Source organism: Diabrotica virgifera, chromosome 1 (assembly GCF_917563875.1).
Source record: "Diabrotica virgifera virgifera chromosome 1, PGI_DIABVI_V3a".
In the NCBI taxonomy this organism is placed as follows: Eukaryota; Metazoa; Arthropoda; class Insecta; order Coleoptera; family Chrysomelidae; genus Diabrotica; species Diabrotica virgifera.
In genome coordinates this window covers 102263386-102280211 of record NC_065443.1, presented here as the reverse complement: position 1 = coordinate 102280211, position 16826 = coordinate 102263386, and the positions used below count along the sequence as shown (strand labels likewise).

The following is a 16826-nucleotide window of genomic DNA, read 5'->3' as shown; positions in this document are numbered from 1 at the left end:
CCCCGTAAATCCGAACCCCGCGAATCCGAACTTTCGGAAAATCCGAACCAACGGAAAGTGAAAAAAATTTAAAAATTCAAGACAAAAACTTAAAAACATGTTTATTATACAGAGTAAAGCCAGAAAATTAGACAGTGTAGGATTACTAGGACTTTGACATTTAAAATTTCTTAAAAATAAATATTATACTTTAATATATAGGTTTATAAAGTGTTTATAAAGGTTAAACACAAACTTACTTTGGTTCTCTCGTAGTCAACTTGAGTCCAAACATATTGTCCACACTCTTGCGAGAACGTTTGGCTACTCAAAATCACAATGAAAGCTTTGAACTACTAGTTAAGGCTAACTTTCGGATAATCCGAACTTTTCGGAATCCGAACAGGCTGTCCCCCAATTAGTTCGGATTTAGAATAGAATAGAATAGAAATATGCTTTATTGTCATGAAAAATTGTACAATTTTATCGACAAGCTTATAAAAAGTCAAGAAAACAAAACAATAACAATCAAATTTACTAAAATTACATAAATCGTCAATATATTTACAATAATAATAATAATGAAGTTAAACAGAAGTAATCAATTGCAAAATTTAAGTAAATTGCAAATGCATAGTCTACCTAGTAATTAATAAGTTTAAAAGTTAATCGTTAAGCGATTTGCGGGGTTCTACTGTAGTAAAAAGTGGTGAGGGGAGCATAATTACTGAATTGAACCCTTTTTTCGAGTTGCCCCAAATTTTATAATTCTATCCTTTAGGGGAGATCAATAGTAGTGTAAATTTAAAATCTCGACTGAATTCCGCGGTTGCATTAGCCGCCATATTGATTTTAAAGGAGAACCGTTGTTGCTTAATATCTCCGCCATTTTCAACTTTTCGACAAAAACGGTAGGAACTAAATTTGTTGGAAACGCAATTTCCTACAATTTCTTTTCCACAATTTTTTTATGCGGTCAATATTCTCCGAGTTAAGGAGGAAAATAGTGGAAGCGGAGGGGAAGCATAATTATTGAATTGTCTCATTTATTATTAACTTTACGACATAATTGTACATAAACAAAAATAAATAGAATTATATTTTATACAATTTTTGAAACTTCCAATGAAACACCAACCAAACTAATTAACTTTACTAATTAATTAACTTAACTAATTACCTTTACTACTCATAACTAAGTACATAAAAGACAAATAATAACTTATATGCATTAAGTTCACTTAATTTTATTAACTAGCGGGTTTTATTGGTTGAATTTGTCTGTCGATAATTAAGTTTCATGTCAGCTAACATATTTTAATATTTCAACATTTTTTTTAATTTTGGACCCCGTTGGGGGGAATTTTCCCATTCCCCCCCTCTTAGACGCGCCACTGGTTCTCTCGAAAAATTGTAGTAAATCATAACTGCAACAATTTCAGTCCTTACACTTTTTGTCGAAAAGTTGAAAATGGGGAAGATATTGAACAAAAACAATTCCTTTAAAATCAATCGGGTCTTACGCTCGCGCCTTTACCGCATACGTACTACCTTAAATATTGATTTTATCAAAAAAATGAACGAGATCAAAATTGTACAAAATTTAATTCTCTTCATTTTTGTATAGATTAAAATTTGTTGTAAAAGTAATAATAAACGAGATAATTCAATACATCAATAATTATGCTTTAACTGTCACTATTTTTTCCCCATAACTCGGAAAATATGGACCGCACGAAAAAGTTATAATAAACGAAATTATAGAAAATTGTATTTTCAACAATTTCAGTTTGTATATTTTTTGTCGAAAAGTTGAAAATGGCGGAGGTATTGAGCAAAAACGGTTCTCGTTTAAAATGAAGATGGCGGCGAACGCAACGGTCAAATTCAGTCGAGATTTTAAATTTATACTATTATTGACCCCACCTAAAGATTAGAAGAATAAAATTTGGGGCAGCTCCTAATGCAAGGTCAAATGGTATCCCGACTGGGCTAGAGTGTGTAGAGAGGCACTTCGGACTTCGGTCAACTTTGGCGAAGTACTTCGCCAATAGTGTGGTGCGCGCATAAGAGAACTCTGGAGCCCGGATCGATGCGCAACCTGTACTCGAGCATAAGGAGGAACTACCTGTCGGATTAAACTTATGTTTCTCCATATAAAGACAAGTACAATTTGAAAAAGTGCAGCTACGCTGAAGATGATACGTGTGACTATGGCGTTCTGCAAACCAATGATTATCTGCTAATGTGGGAACAACTACAACAGACCTGTATCCAACAAAACCTAAAGCAAGCCAATGAAAGAGCCCTGGATGTCGTAAAGCACTGTATGTTCACAATTTGACTAGAACTGAAGAGCGAAGAGGATACGGAAAGTAAGTATCACAAATAAGAGTCACGACAGGAAAAACCATAGCCACCTTTACTTTACAAGCCATGAAGAGAAAAAGGCAACGTCGCAATTGATGACGTCCGTAGTCCGACTTTCGGACTACCGCTTTCGAAACTACGATTTTAAAGTATAAATTCTGGTAAAATTTATAGTATTTTTTGAGTCGAATAAGAAAATATTATTAATTAGAAGTTTGTACAAAATAATATTAAAAGTAATTCCTTGTAAGTAACGTTTATTATACAAAAAAAGCAATAACAAGAATATAAACGGGATTCATTTTTTTCGAATCCTAAGAAAACTAATAAGTATTTTTGAAAAATTTAAACGCAGAATGAAAAATTACGTTAGGACCGAGGGCCGAAAGTCCCTGAAAACTTCTATGTTTATTTTAATAAGTTACAGGGGTGAAAAATTAAGAAAATTTAATGTGATTTTTAGTTTCAAATATGTCATTAAAAAAACATTTTATTCATTCTAAGGGACTTTCTGCCCTCGGCAATAAAGTAATCTTCCATTCTGCGTTTAAATTTTTCAAAAATACTTATTAGTTTTCTCAGGATTCGAAAAAAGTGATTAAATTTAAAACACAGGCGTCAAAATTTTACATTTTGTTCCTTTCCACTTAAAGTTTGTCGCACTTATTTAGAAACACCCTGAATTGATAAAGAACAAATCTAGTTGTTAAACATAAGCGAATTAATCAAAAAAACAGAATGTTAAGAAAACCGGAGTCTATAGTTGGGTTTTAATTTCAGTATTTTATAAATGCCCGGTACACCATAAAAATTTAACTGGTTAGCAACAATATTATTACAGCGGTATTGTAAAAGAATTAGGCTATAACATATAAAAAAATCACTTAAATCTGCCAACAGATTTAGGAAAAAATGACAAAATTTTTAAGTGGACGGATTTCTATATGCACGCAAGTTTATATAAAAATATATTATATTGAACTAAAATCATCTTAATAACATACCTTTAAATGTTCTTTATAATTTGGAGCACGAAATATTGTAAAATATTTCAGTTTCTCTGTAAATAAAGTGAAAATTATTTAAAAACAAATGAGAACTGTCAGAATTAATCGGTCTACCAATAGATGTTGCCAAATTTCAACTTCATGGCTTGTTAAGTAAAGGTGGCTATGGGAAAAACACATAATTTGACAAAAGAAATGAAGACATTTAAAAATAAACATTATGAACGTCAGTGATAACAATACAGACCGTAGATATGGAGTTACCAAAATTATCAACAACTTAAAAATAAAAAAAGAAATAAAGACATTAAAAATAAACATCATAGACGGTAGTGATAATGATCCAAACCATAGATATGGAGCTACCAAAATTATCAACAACTTAAAAATACAAAAGAAAAGACGACTTTAAAATAAACATTGTGGACGTCAGTGATAATGATCAAACCCATAGATATGGAGTTAATACTAAAATTATTAGCAACTTAAAAATATGTACAAAATAAATAAAGACATTAAAAATAAACATCATAGACGGCAGTGATAATGATCCAAACCATAGATATGGAGTTACCACAATTATGAACAGCTTAAAAATAATGTCTTTTAAATGTCGTTTATTACTCATACTAGTGTGACCAACTAGCCCGAAAAATCCGGGACATGGCCCGAATTACGAAGTCGTGTCCCGGCGTCCCGGACAAGACTCCCGGGCCATCCGAATTTTCAACGTTTTGGTAAAATTGTATTTTGAAATTTTGAACAAGTACGTTACTCAGATCAAATTGAATTGGTGGGACGAAAAAAAGTCGACAATTTCTAGAGTGTAATACTAGTACCACATCCATTTTATTTCGTGGTATATAGTTCTATAAGTTCTACATGGTCGTCTCAAAACAAGAACGACGGCGATTAAGGCAAAATATTACTATGAACTATCAAAACTTCGAAGTGGTTAAAGAATTTAAATATCTAGGAGCAAAAATCACAAATAACAACAAAACAGAGCGAGAAGTTGAAACAAGAATAATGGCAGGAAACAGATCTTTCTTTGCAATGCAACATCTAATGAAGTCAAAAGTTCTTTCACGAGATACAAAAATTGCTGGTGTGGGAACGTAAAATACTTCGAATGATATATGGTCATTGCAGAGACAACGTGACAAACGATGAATGGAGGCGCAGATACAATAATGAGTTAGAGTCTCTATTCGGAAAGGAAAATCTGATCAGATATATAAAGGCCAATAGACTCAGATGGGCAGGGCATGTGATACGCAGTAACGACAATCGCCTTATAATCAATCTGTTCTGGAGAAGGCCAGATGGAAGAAGGCCTCTAGGACGGCCTAGAAAAATGTGGAAATATGCAGTCAAAGAAGATCTGGAGAAAATGGGAATGAGACAATGAGAATTAGTGGCACAGGACCGACAAACATGGAAGGTAATAGTAAACGCGGCAAAGACTCACGAAAAAATGTAACGCCATTGATGATGATGATGTTGATGATTATATTTTAATTATCTTCTTCTGAAAAAAAAAATGGCCCTATTTTCATTGAAAAGTCCCGGATTTCAGGTATTGTTTTTCAGTCTTGTCCCGGATTCAACTGAATTGGAGTTGGTCACACGACATAACAGAATTAACAAGGTACAAACGAAATTTTATATTGGTAACGGTAAGGTAAACTAATATATACATACAGGGTGTTTCATTGGGGAACGGAAATACTTGAATGGCGAATAGAGGTTACTGAGGTGGTTCTAGATATAGTTACTACATTTATTGTCCCACCGAGTTTTATAATCGAGTTACAGGGTGCTTTCTCGATTTTCCCAATTTCTTTCTGTATCCATAACTTTAGAACCACCTTGTATATTGTTTTGATATTTGGTACACATATGTCTCACTTAGAACCCAAACCACCCAATTACTAATCACAAGAAAAATCGAGGTCCGGATTAACAAAAAATATAAATTCATTGTGATCTTGAAACAACATTGTACATAGATATTTTCAAAATACATTTGCATATTTGAAAAGAGCACAAAAAACTAAGTTTAATGGTTCGAAAATATATCGAAATTTTTGTTAGTTCTCAGAGTTTTTAAAATCACAATTACAGGGTGTTTTATTTAAAAATTTAAAAACTATTTGTACTTAGTACTTTAAAACCGTTTTAAATATCCTTGACATATTGGGCAGAAAGTGTAGGTACTGGATACCCTACAAAATTAGGGGGCAGTGATTGGTTGACCTCTCTTAAATTCTACGCCCCTGGCAGAATTGCTAATTTAGCGCAATTTTTCGACTGTTTAATACTTTCTATATAAACAATATTCTCTTCATTCGTAACGATAAAGTCGTTAGTTTTCGAGATATGTGAAGTTAAAAATGAAACGGCACAGTTATTTCGATTAATGTATTAATTGTGCCCCTTCATTTTTAACTTCAAATATCTCGAAAACTAATGATTTTATCGTTACGAATAAACAGTATATTATTTGCATAGAAAGTATTGGAGAATCTAAAAATTTTGCTAAAATAGCAATTTTGTCAGTGGCGCAGACTTTGGGAAGGCCCAACCATTCTCTTTCCCCTGTCATGCGCCTCTGGTAGTAGCCATAAACGTCTATTTAACAAAATTTAGTAGGGTACAGTACCTACACTTTGCGCCAAGTATGATAAGGATATGTCAAACAGTTTTAAAGTACTGGGAACAAATATTTCTTAAATTTTTAAATAAAACACCCTGTAAATCAGTAAGGGGCCACAATTTATTGAAGTTTTTGGGTTTAAATAGTTTGAGGTCTAGAATCTACAACGAGATGGGACATTCTTAATGAATCACCCTGTAGGGTTAAAATCAGGACAAATGGATTGATTAAAATGGCAAAGATTATACAATTTTTAATTTTTATGAATTATACAATAAAATTATACAAAATAATTAAAATTGGAATCGGAAGCGAACGTATATTATGTACTGAATGATATCCGCGTTATGTACATAATGCCGCGATCATCAAACACGTTTAGATAATAATGGACATCAACTCCAAAAATAAAATAAAACCTAAAAGTGAACGTGACTAATTCGACATTCTTCTTAACAAATGTTAAAGGTCACATCATCACATTCACATGGTGAATTGTATAAATCAAGAATAATTGTGGCAATTTGTTACTTAATGTAATAGGTAGTACACAAGATATTTTTGTATCAGGTAAAAGGCATTTTCTTTCCAAATGTTTTAACTGACGATTTGACTGCTATTTCAATTTTCAATTACGATTGTAACGTAACATCGAAATATATAAAACAAACAATTGAGGATGTAGGCGTACATCGTACATCCATTGTTGAAAATGCGATGGCAAATCAGTGTTGTTAGCAGCAAAATAACAGGCATGTTATTTATTTACACTGGATGAATTCTAAATGACTTAAAAGTGTAAATTACAATATTACATACTACCTACATATCCAACGCAGTCAATGTTCTTAATACACTATACTTTCAAAAAAACCTTTAATAAGGCAGTGTAAAGTGTTTTGAAAATATGAATATCGAAGACAGGTGCAAAAAATTCGGCAAGCAAGCAAGCAATAGAAATGAACCAGACTTCAACATGCCTGAATTGGCATTCAAGTATATAATTTATGGTGATTCATCCATGTAAATCAGGAACCCCTCCACTCCGCCACCAAGCAATGGTAGCATCAAATCGTCAAAATGTTTTGGTTTTTTATACTTTTTTGGAGGTTGTTTGTAATGAAATATCTTTTAGTTTATGCGTGATACCTTGAGATCTGCATTGGGGTTTCTTCTGATAGAGCTATAATATTATCTAGACTTCTTTAAATGCTCGCTAAATATGTTGTTTAGCTTCCATCTGTGGAACACATCATAGCCTAACATTTCTCACAGGATCTGGTTTGGGCGGTCTTCTAGCTCAGCAAATTTTACTCAGCTAGTTTCACTCAGCAAATTTTACTCAGCACGTTTTCTTCTATTGTCTTCGGTACTCTTCATCATCATCATCATTCCTCAACCTCTTGCATCCACTGTTGGATATAGGTCTCCTCCATATTCTTCCACTGTTCTCTATCTTGTGCATTCTGCATCCAATTTCCCAGTTTTTCTCAAGTCATCCATCCATTTTTTGATGGTCTACCTCGCTGTTTTTTATATTCTCTAGGTCTCCATTCTATGAGTATTTTGGTCCACCTATTATCATTTAACCCCTTCGTGCCGGACCGTCATTCGGCAAGTCGGCTCCTATATACGGATTCGACCGTTTACCTAGCGGCTTCGCGCGGTCGGTTAAAATACAGTATCACACTACAACTAATTAAAGTTAATGTAATAATAACACTAATTTTAGAAATAAAACTATTTTTATTAAATTTATTATTCTACATAGTATGTGAGTTAAATTAAATTTTATCCATAAAATACCATTTTAAACAAAAATTAGTAAAAAAGATAAACAAGATAATTCGGATGGAATTCCCCAGATTATTTTGTGCTTGATATCGTCCCAGTCTCCTAATCTGGGAAATTCCATCCGAATTATCTTGCAAGGGATAGTAAGGTAAGTTGTAAACAGCAGCACAGTACCTTCACCTCCCACACAATCCCATCAGTCAAACATCCAAACAACCTTATCACCAATCAAATTAACTAAATTTAATCTCCTTCTGGACATCACCCACTTTTGGGCGTGGTTTCCCCACTTTTAGATTTGAATAAAGTAATTCGGACGGAACAAAAATACCTGAAATATGATGAAGATGGTGTCACCGCCTTATTATGGCGAACGAAAACTCATGATGCACCCGTGTGCATCACCGTACTGAGCCGACAGTCAAACATGATGCACACGGGTGCATCACCGTACCGAAGGGGTTAAACGTGCTACATGCACAGCCCATCTCCATTTGGCTTGTGCAATTTTTTCTAAGACATCTGTCACTTTAATCCTCTCTCTCTCACTATCGTATTTGGTACCATATCTCTTCTTGTTATTCCCAACATTGCTCTTTCCATGTTTCTTTAGGTTATTCTTAATTTATTTGCAGAATGTTTAGTCAAAGTTATGGTTTCGTAACCATACGTTATTACCGGCAATATGCATTGGCTGTAAACTTTTTTTCTTCAAGCAAATCGGTAGCGTTCCTTTTAGAATATGTCGCATCTTGCCAAATGCTGCCTATCCCAAGCCTATATGACACTGGATCTCACAATTTTGATTCAGGTACTCAACCTAGCTCCAAATCGCTGAACAGCAAGTGTTCAGCTATCTACCTGGGTACTTTTGTGGCTTTTCCCCTCCGTTACTCGCACACGGTGTATGAGACCGGGTCTCTAAATAACTTCCTATAACTCTGATTGTAGTGGAGATTTTGAATTGATACTGCATATACCTCTTCAGTCATTAGTCAACTGTGTGTAAAGTCCACGTGCAGTGTAAAAAAGAGTGTTGTACTTTTATTATTGGGCAACACCTATTAATTAGTAAGGTAATTAAAAGTAATAATTTTTAATTCTTCTTCTTCTTCATGTGCCGTGATCGATTATCGAACGTTGGCTATCAAATTGGCTATAGCAATTTTGTTAACGGCAGCTCGGAAAAGGGATTCAGAGGATCTGTTATACCATTCTCTCAGGTTTTTAAGCCATGACGTTCTTCTTCGACCTGGCCCTCTTCTTCCGTCCACCTTGCCTTGAATTATTAAATGGAGTATATTATACCTCTCTGGGTGTCGCATAACATGGCCAAAATATTCAAGTTTTCGATTTTTAACTGTTCTGACGACTTCTGTGACTTTTTCCATCCGGTGCAAAACAACTTCGTTACGAACTCTATCCACCCAACTTATTCGTAGGATTCTTCGGTATACCCAAATGTCAAAGGCTTCCAATTTCTTGAGAAAAGAGTAGAGAACACATAACATCTCACTAATCTAATTTTAAGATTCAAAGTAATGTTGTTTCCACATAAAAGTTTCTTTATCTTAAAGAATGCAGCTCTGGCCTTCTCTATACGTATTACAATTTCTTTGCTCATGTCCCAGTTCTCATTAAGATTACAACCAAGGTAGGTGATACTGTTAGTTCTCTCTAATTGTTCACCATAAGCTGTTAATACTTCCGGTTGTATTGGCGTCTTACTGACAACCATCACCTTGGTCTTTGCGGTGTTTAGCTTGAGTCCATATTCATCACACGTTGTGGTAATCCTATTAATCAGATGTTGAAGTTCTTCATAATTGCTCGCAATTAACACCGTGTCATTCGCATATCTCAAATTATTAATATTGACGCCATTCATTTTGATACCACATTGAGCATTATCCACTGCTTTATTGAAAACAAACTCAGAATAGATGTTAAATATTAGTGGGGACAAAATGCAGCCCTGCCTTACTCCTCTTCGTATTTGAAGTTCTTCAGACGTGTCCCAGCCAATCCTGATGTTTGCACGTTGATGCCAGTAAAGATTTTTGATAATGCGTAGGTCTTTATCATCAATACCCACTTTCTGAAGAATAGCAATCATTTCCGTATGTTTTACCCGATCAAAGGCCTTCTCAAAGTCAATGAAACACATATAAACCGGATGTCCGACATCTCTGCATCTCTGTACCATAACCTGAATACTAAACAGTACTTCTCTGTTCCCAAGGTTATTGCGGAATCCAAACTGTGTATCACCAAGCTGTTCTTCTATTTTTTGGTACATCCTAGAGTGCAAAATTCGTAGAAATATCTTTAAAACATGACTCATCAAGCTAATGGTTCGGTAGTCACTACATCTTTTCGCGTTTGCTTTTTTAGGTATCGTCACAAAAGTCGACAGCAGCCAATCCGTTGGTATATAGCCAGTTTGATAAACTTTATATTTGTTTATTTATATTTATATATGGATTTCGATAAGGAGAAACAAAGATTATTAAAATTATTTGAGGAAGTATCGACTGACGAGGAAACGTATGAAGATGGTGATGAACAAATTTACTTTCTGTTAAAGTAATATAATGTTGACACAAACGCATATCTTCAAAATTATATGATCATATATTCATTAAATAATATAATTGTACACAATTTGGCTAAAAAAATTTTTTTCTAATATTGCTGACCCATATTTTTGGACCCGGTCCTCTGCACCGTGCGCGAGTATTCGATCACAAAAAATTGGCGCGAGTAACGGAAGGTTAAGCATTTGCCGTGGGTAGCTTGTATACTTATTATTTTTGTTTGTGTTGCATGTACGTCCCCATACGAGAGATACATAATATGTTATTATGGTTATTATGATGCTGTTTATGAGTCTTGCTTTGGGTTTCATTGCTAATTTGCTTCTTTTTCCTACGAGTCCTCTGATTGCGGCTCTGGTCATGGTCATGTCCGTTTTTTGGACTGTTGCAATAACGTGTGGTGTAAACCTTAAACGTTGCTCCATTGTGATTCCAAAGTATTTAGCTTCATTTTCCATTCGATGGATCTGTCTTGCAGTACTAGCTGTTCTTCTGGGCTATATCTTCGCTTTTTTTGCTTTACGAAAGGTACAAACAATTAAGGATTTTGCATAATTTTGTTGTTTTTGGAGCAAAAATTAATTTAAAAACATTAAATCAATGAAATAGGACACTATTTCCGTCCTCGTCCAATTTACTTACCGTTGCACGTCATCCGCGCCATAGCCTGTGACACGATACCAACACGAAATATCTAGGCGGTAGGTGTGTTCCCCTTTAGAATCATTTTGATTCTAAAAAAGAACACACCCACCGCCTAAACATTTCGTGTTAGTATCGTGTCACAGGCTATGGCGCGGATGACGTGCAACGGTAAGTAAATTGGACGAGGTATAGGTTGAATGCTCGAATATATGGAGTTTATAGAAATAAGGGGCAGATATCGAACACCTAGTTTATTAAATCTTGCCCATGTATACTTTTGCTTTTAGAGCATCATCAGGGGAGTCTGAAATAAGCCAAAAAACGTCATTTTAACAAAAGAAATAGTTGGAAAAATTTTGACAAAAAATTGAAGTTGATATGAAATAAAAAATTACAATAACGTAGACTTACTTAGTAAAATCAGGAAGGTATTCTAGCAGAATGTCGTAACATTTGTTTAGTGAGAAAGATGGCTTGGCTAATTGCTCATTTGTCATTTATCACTTGAACACTACCGTCAAATAAGGAACTGTCATTCATTGTTCCTCCATCTTCGACTTGCTAATGATGTAGTAGTACCAGCATTTATTAATTTAATCTGTTTTGTCCTCTGTAAAGTGTGTGTTTTATGTTATGTGTTAATTTGCCAAGCAATCTTTCTCACTAAACAAATGTTATGACATTCTGATAGGATACCTTCCTGATTCCTGATTTTACGAAGTAAGTTTACGTGATTGTAATTTTTTATTTCACATCAACTTTGATTTTTTGTCAAATTTTTTCCAACTATGTATTTCTTTTGTTACAATGGCGTGTTTTTTGGCTTATTCCAGACAGCCCTGATGATGCTCTAGGAGCAAAAGTGTACTTGGGCAAGATTTAATAAACCAGGTGCTCGATATCTGCCTTTTATTTCTATAAATTTAATCAATGTCTGTGAGTAATTATATTCAGCATTTAGGTTTTTTTAATAATTATTTAATTTTCTTATTTTTTACCACTGTTTATAATATAAAAGTCGAAATATTCGATGGTTTTAATAATATTAGCTGTTTATTCGTTCCGAATATAAAATTGAATAGGTACTGTTTTTATTCACTTTGATGTTTTCACGTATATACATAATTTAGATCGCTATAAAACAGAAGAACTATTGAAAACGTGCAACATTACTACATTTTACGAGGCCGTTATTAGGATAGCACCCACGTATAATAGACCAGGACATTTAGCATTAAAAACACCCGAATAAATCGATTTTTAAATACAGCACCTATCCATCTGCATGCAACTTTTCGCATTGTATTTAGGATGATGTCACGAAAAATGTCTACTATAGAAAAATGGGTGGAAATGCATAATTGCATTTTAAACTGCATAGCATGCATCCTAAAGTGCATTAAAATGTCAAAATAAGCATATTAAGGGCCAGATTTTGTTACCCGAGGGGTTTTGGGGTCGCTGAACACGACTACGTCATCAGAACCGACCTCCGGAGCACCTGGTGTCACTGCCAAGGCACGTTATCGTCTAGGTCTAGAGTTTTGAAGGTTTTCGGCATTAAATTGATGCAAACAGATTGCTCGGGGAATTTCTGTTGTTGCTGAAAACGAATATGCCATCAAAACGATACCCGGAGCACTTGGTGTCTAGGGTGACGTCATCGTCTGGAGTTTGGAGTTATTTCAGCACTAAATTGAATAAAACAGATTACAAACGTCATTAGAACCGACTTCGGGAACACCTGGTGCCCATGGTCACTGCTAAGGAACGTCATCTTCAGGAGTATCGAAGGTTTTCAGTACTGAATGCATGGCAAATAGATTACTAGGCGGTTTTTAGGGTCGCTGAATCCGAATGTATCATCAGAACTGACTCTCGTACCACCTGGTGCCCAAGGTCACTGCTAAGGCATGTTAACTTCTGGAGTTTGGAGGGTTTTTGGGCATAAGGTGCACCGGGGGTCGGTTCTGATGGCGTTTTCTTGTTCAGCAACCACAAAAACCCCCCGAGTAATCTCTTTGCATCAATTTAGTGCCGAAAACCCCCGAAACTGCAGGTAACGTGCCTTAGCAGTGAATCTGGGCACCAGGTGCTCCGGTGGTCCGTTCTGATGGCATATTAGTCTTCAGCGACCCCAACCCCCCCCCCGTAACAAAATATGGCCCTTAACACACTTATTTTGATATGTTTATACACTTTTGAATGCACTTTAAAATGCAATTATGCATTTAAACTCATTTTTCTATGGTAGAATTTTTTCCTGACATCATCCTGAACATAATACAAAAATCCACGAGGAAAATAAACTTCCTGTAGCTGGCTGTATACAAATCACAAAATCACAAAAATACCAAGTTTCTTGTAAAAGGTATATATTAAAATACCCTAAATAAGGTATTTGTCTAATTGTATTGATAATTTCATACCACCAATACAACACCTATTGGTATTGTTGACTGCATAACTTCCTGTAACGTAAACATTTTATTTTTATTTTCATATTTGAATACTTAATTAATGGATTATTTCAAGAAAATTTTTCATCTTTTGCGAACATCTTTAATTTTAATATATGTAAATTTGATACTATTTTTTATCTTAAACATTCAAAATAATCTTTAACGTTGTGGCTGAAGTAATATTACAACTAGGTTGCATTGACAGTTCTTAATGTCATTTTGGGTTGCTTTTGAATTCAGGTGTCAGTTGGCCATTGAAATCCAATATGTGAGGTTTTCTCCAAAAAAAAGTTCCAACCACGTGGGGAGAGTCCTGTGTTGCCCTGGATAACATCCAGGTTTATCTTTAACATCGAATGATTTTTATATAAATATGTAAAATAACTTTTTCATTTACATTTAAAGGGTTTTTACCCAATACATTTTGGTGGCTCAGGCATGCAAATTTTGTAAGTATGGCCTCTTGTTCTTGAAAACCTCTGTCAATTTTAACTTTTATCTCATCTAATTAGGTTATACTTAATTTTAGGGCTTTTAAACACTGATGATGGATTCCTTAATCCGAAAACGTTTTGTATTGTGACCCTTATTTAGGGTATTTTAATATATACCTTTTACAAGAAACTTGGTATTTTTATAATACAAAAAGTTGCCAGTTTCTAGGTATTGTATTTAAAAATCGATTTATTTTGTGCTAAGTGCCCTGGTCTATAATCAGCAAATTGAAAATTTAAAAGCTGAACTGAAGTTTTGTGCGATCAGCATTGCATCACAAAATGTGAATTCATGAATTCATTATACACAGAAATTCTCTCATAATAACCACTCATTTATTCATTACCGTCTATTTATAGACTTAACGTAGTATATTTTTTAAGGATTTTTATAAGTTATAATATTCCTCTTTCAAAATTGAACTAGATTTTTCTAATACAAGATAACAGATAACTATTAGCTGGTTAGTTACTATTAGTTAGGTCGTTTACCTCACCCTATTTATAACAGGCTGTTAATTAATTCCACTGGAAGGAACTCGGTTTATCTCATCAACAAAACAGGTAAAGATTATTTTTAAATATCCTTTAATAAAAAATGAACCACTGTGCCGTATAGGGCAATAAATCATGATATGAAGAAAAGGGATCACATTTTAATAATAGTAACGGTTATAACGTATTTTCTGGCATTAGAAGGTAACCTGCATTGGAACAGGTTCTCACCTGAAAATAATATTGAAAAGAACATTTGTTGAATCTACAATTGATATGTTTTTTATACAGGGTGTCCAAAAACTCTACCGACAAACGAAAACAGGAGATTCCTCAGGTAATTTTAAGACAATTTAACCAAATTGACTGACCTAGTCCGAAAATGCTTCCACATCAAAGAAACATGAAACGTAAATCACGTTTCATAGAAATAAAACACTGCTAAACAAATAGACGTCCGGCCATTTATGAAACTTTCCGAAAATAAAAATGTGTTATGAGCATGAATCACACTAGTTTCATTGGTAAGCGGACTTCAAGATTTGTTTAGCTGTGTTTAATTTTCATGAAACGTGTTTTACGTTTCATGTTTTTCGTTTCATGTTTCGTTGGTGTGCGGCTTGCCTAAGGGACCTACAGCTCATGGCGTATTGTAATTAGTTTTTCTTAAATACCTCCAGAACGCTTCTAGTTAGAAAAATAAAAATTGGTACGCGTATTTATCTTCCAGAGATAAACCGATTCCATCGATTGCGAATTTATAGTACCGGTCATAGGCGTCCGTTTTGGGTAGGGTAACGGTTATTTTATCGCATAACTTTTTTGTATTCAACTTGTAAGCATTTTTGACACTGGATTATTACATTGTGAGGTATTCTAGTACTAAAAGGTACTCTGGATTTAAGTCGGTAGGACACACCGTTTTCTAGAAAAATCGATTTGAAAATTGTTCGTCTCTTGAATTTGAAAAAAAAATTGAAAAATTTTTTCAAAAAAACGGTGTATTTTACCAAGTTAAAGCAAGAGTAACTTTTTCTACTAGAATACCTCATAATTTAATAATCTAGTGTCAAAAATGCTTAAAATTTAAAGACAAAAAAGTTGTGCGATAAAATAACCGTTCACCGACCCAAAACCGACGCATATGACCGATACTAGAAATTCGCAACTAATGAAATCAATTCATTTCTGGAATATAATAATTGAACGTACAAGTTTTCGTTTCTCTAAATAGTTTTTTTTGAATTTTTTTTTGACATTTAAAAAACGAAAAATTTTCAAATCGATTTTTCTAGACAACTGTGTATCCTATCGACTTAAAACAAGAGTACCTTTTAGTACAAGAATACCTCACAATTTAATAATCCAGAGTCAAAAATGCTTAAAAGTTAAATACAAAAAAGTTATGCGATAAAGTATCCGTTGTCCTACCCAAAACGGACGCCTATGACCGGTACTAGAAATTTGCAATGGATGGAATCGATTTATCTCTGGAAGATAAATACGCATACCAATTTTTGATTTTCTAAATATAAGCTTTCCGGGGGTATTTAAGAAAAACTAATTACCAGACGTCATCTTCAAATAGCTCTAGCTCCTTTAGGAAGCGTTTTCGGACTAAGTGAATTGGGTTAAATTGTCTTAAAATTATCTGAGGAATCTCCTGTATTCATTTGTCGGTAGAGTTTCTGGACACCCTGTATAAACGCCCCCATTCACGTTGAAATCGGTATTGATATAATATGTCGCAGGTATCAGTATCGCGATACTAATCTCATAGTGTATTTATTTGGCTGTCTCAGTATCGCTGTATCAGTATCAAAACTCTCTAAATTCGTCGTCTACAACTCTATCGCCGTCTGTATCACCGTCGTGAAACAGATACAAATCTCATGATATGTGTATCGCAACTTGTCGCGATACATGTATCAATACCGATTTCAACGTGAATGGGGCCCTTAATGCCTGGTTGCACCAACAGATCTTAAGCTCTAGCTTAGCTAAGCTCTACTTATAGATAGGGCCTCCTTGAGTATCACTTACGTTGCACTATAATTTTAGATTCTTACCTTACTATCAATTATATCTATTATTATATTAATGTATTCTCATTGTAATATATTATAATTATATTATATTAATTCTTATGATATTCTCGACTTAAGCTTAAGATCTGTTGGTGAAACCGGGCATAAGAGCTTTAAAATGCTCTAAACTCTTAAGCTGTATAAAAACTAAAAACAATAGCTTTGACGTTGAGATCGACATCGATACATGTCGCAAGTATCAGTATGGCGATACAAATTTCATGGTGTATTTGGCTG

At 34.2% G+C, this 16826-nt stretch overlaps 1 protein-coding gene across 5 annotated transcripts in view; it reads right to left on the bottom strand.

Annotated features, from left to right (window-relative positions):
• LOC114333203 (protein 4.1 homolog) overlaps nucleotides 1–16826 on the bottom strand; it is a 138960-nt gene that overhangs the window by 90613 nt on the left and 31521 nt on the right. The window contains exon 1 of one of the 5 annotated variants that reach the window (XM_050657878.1): nucleotides 3354–3371. The exons of the other annotated variants lie outside the window; for them this stretch is intronic. The gene's annotated coding sequence lies outside the window, so the exon portion shown is untranslated. Of the gene's footprint in view, nucleotides 1–3353; nucleotides 3372–16826 lie in introns of those variants that run through there. 5 annotated transcript variants of the gene reach the window in all.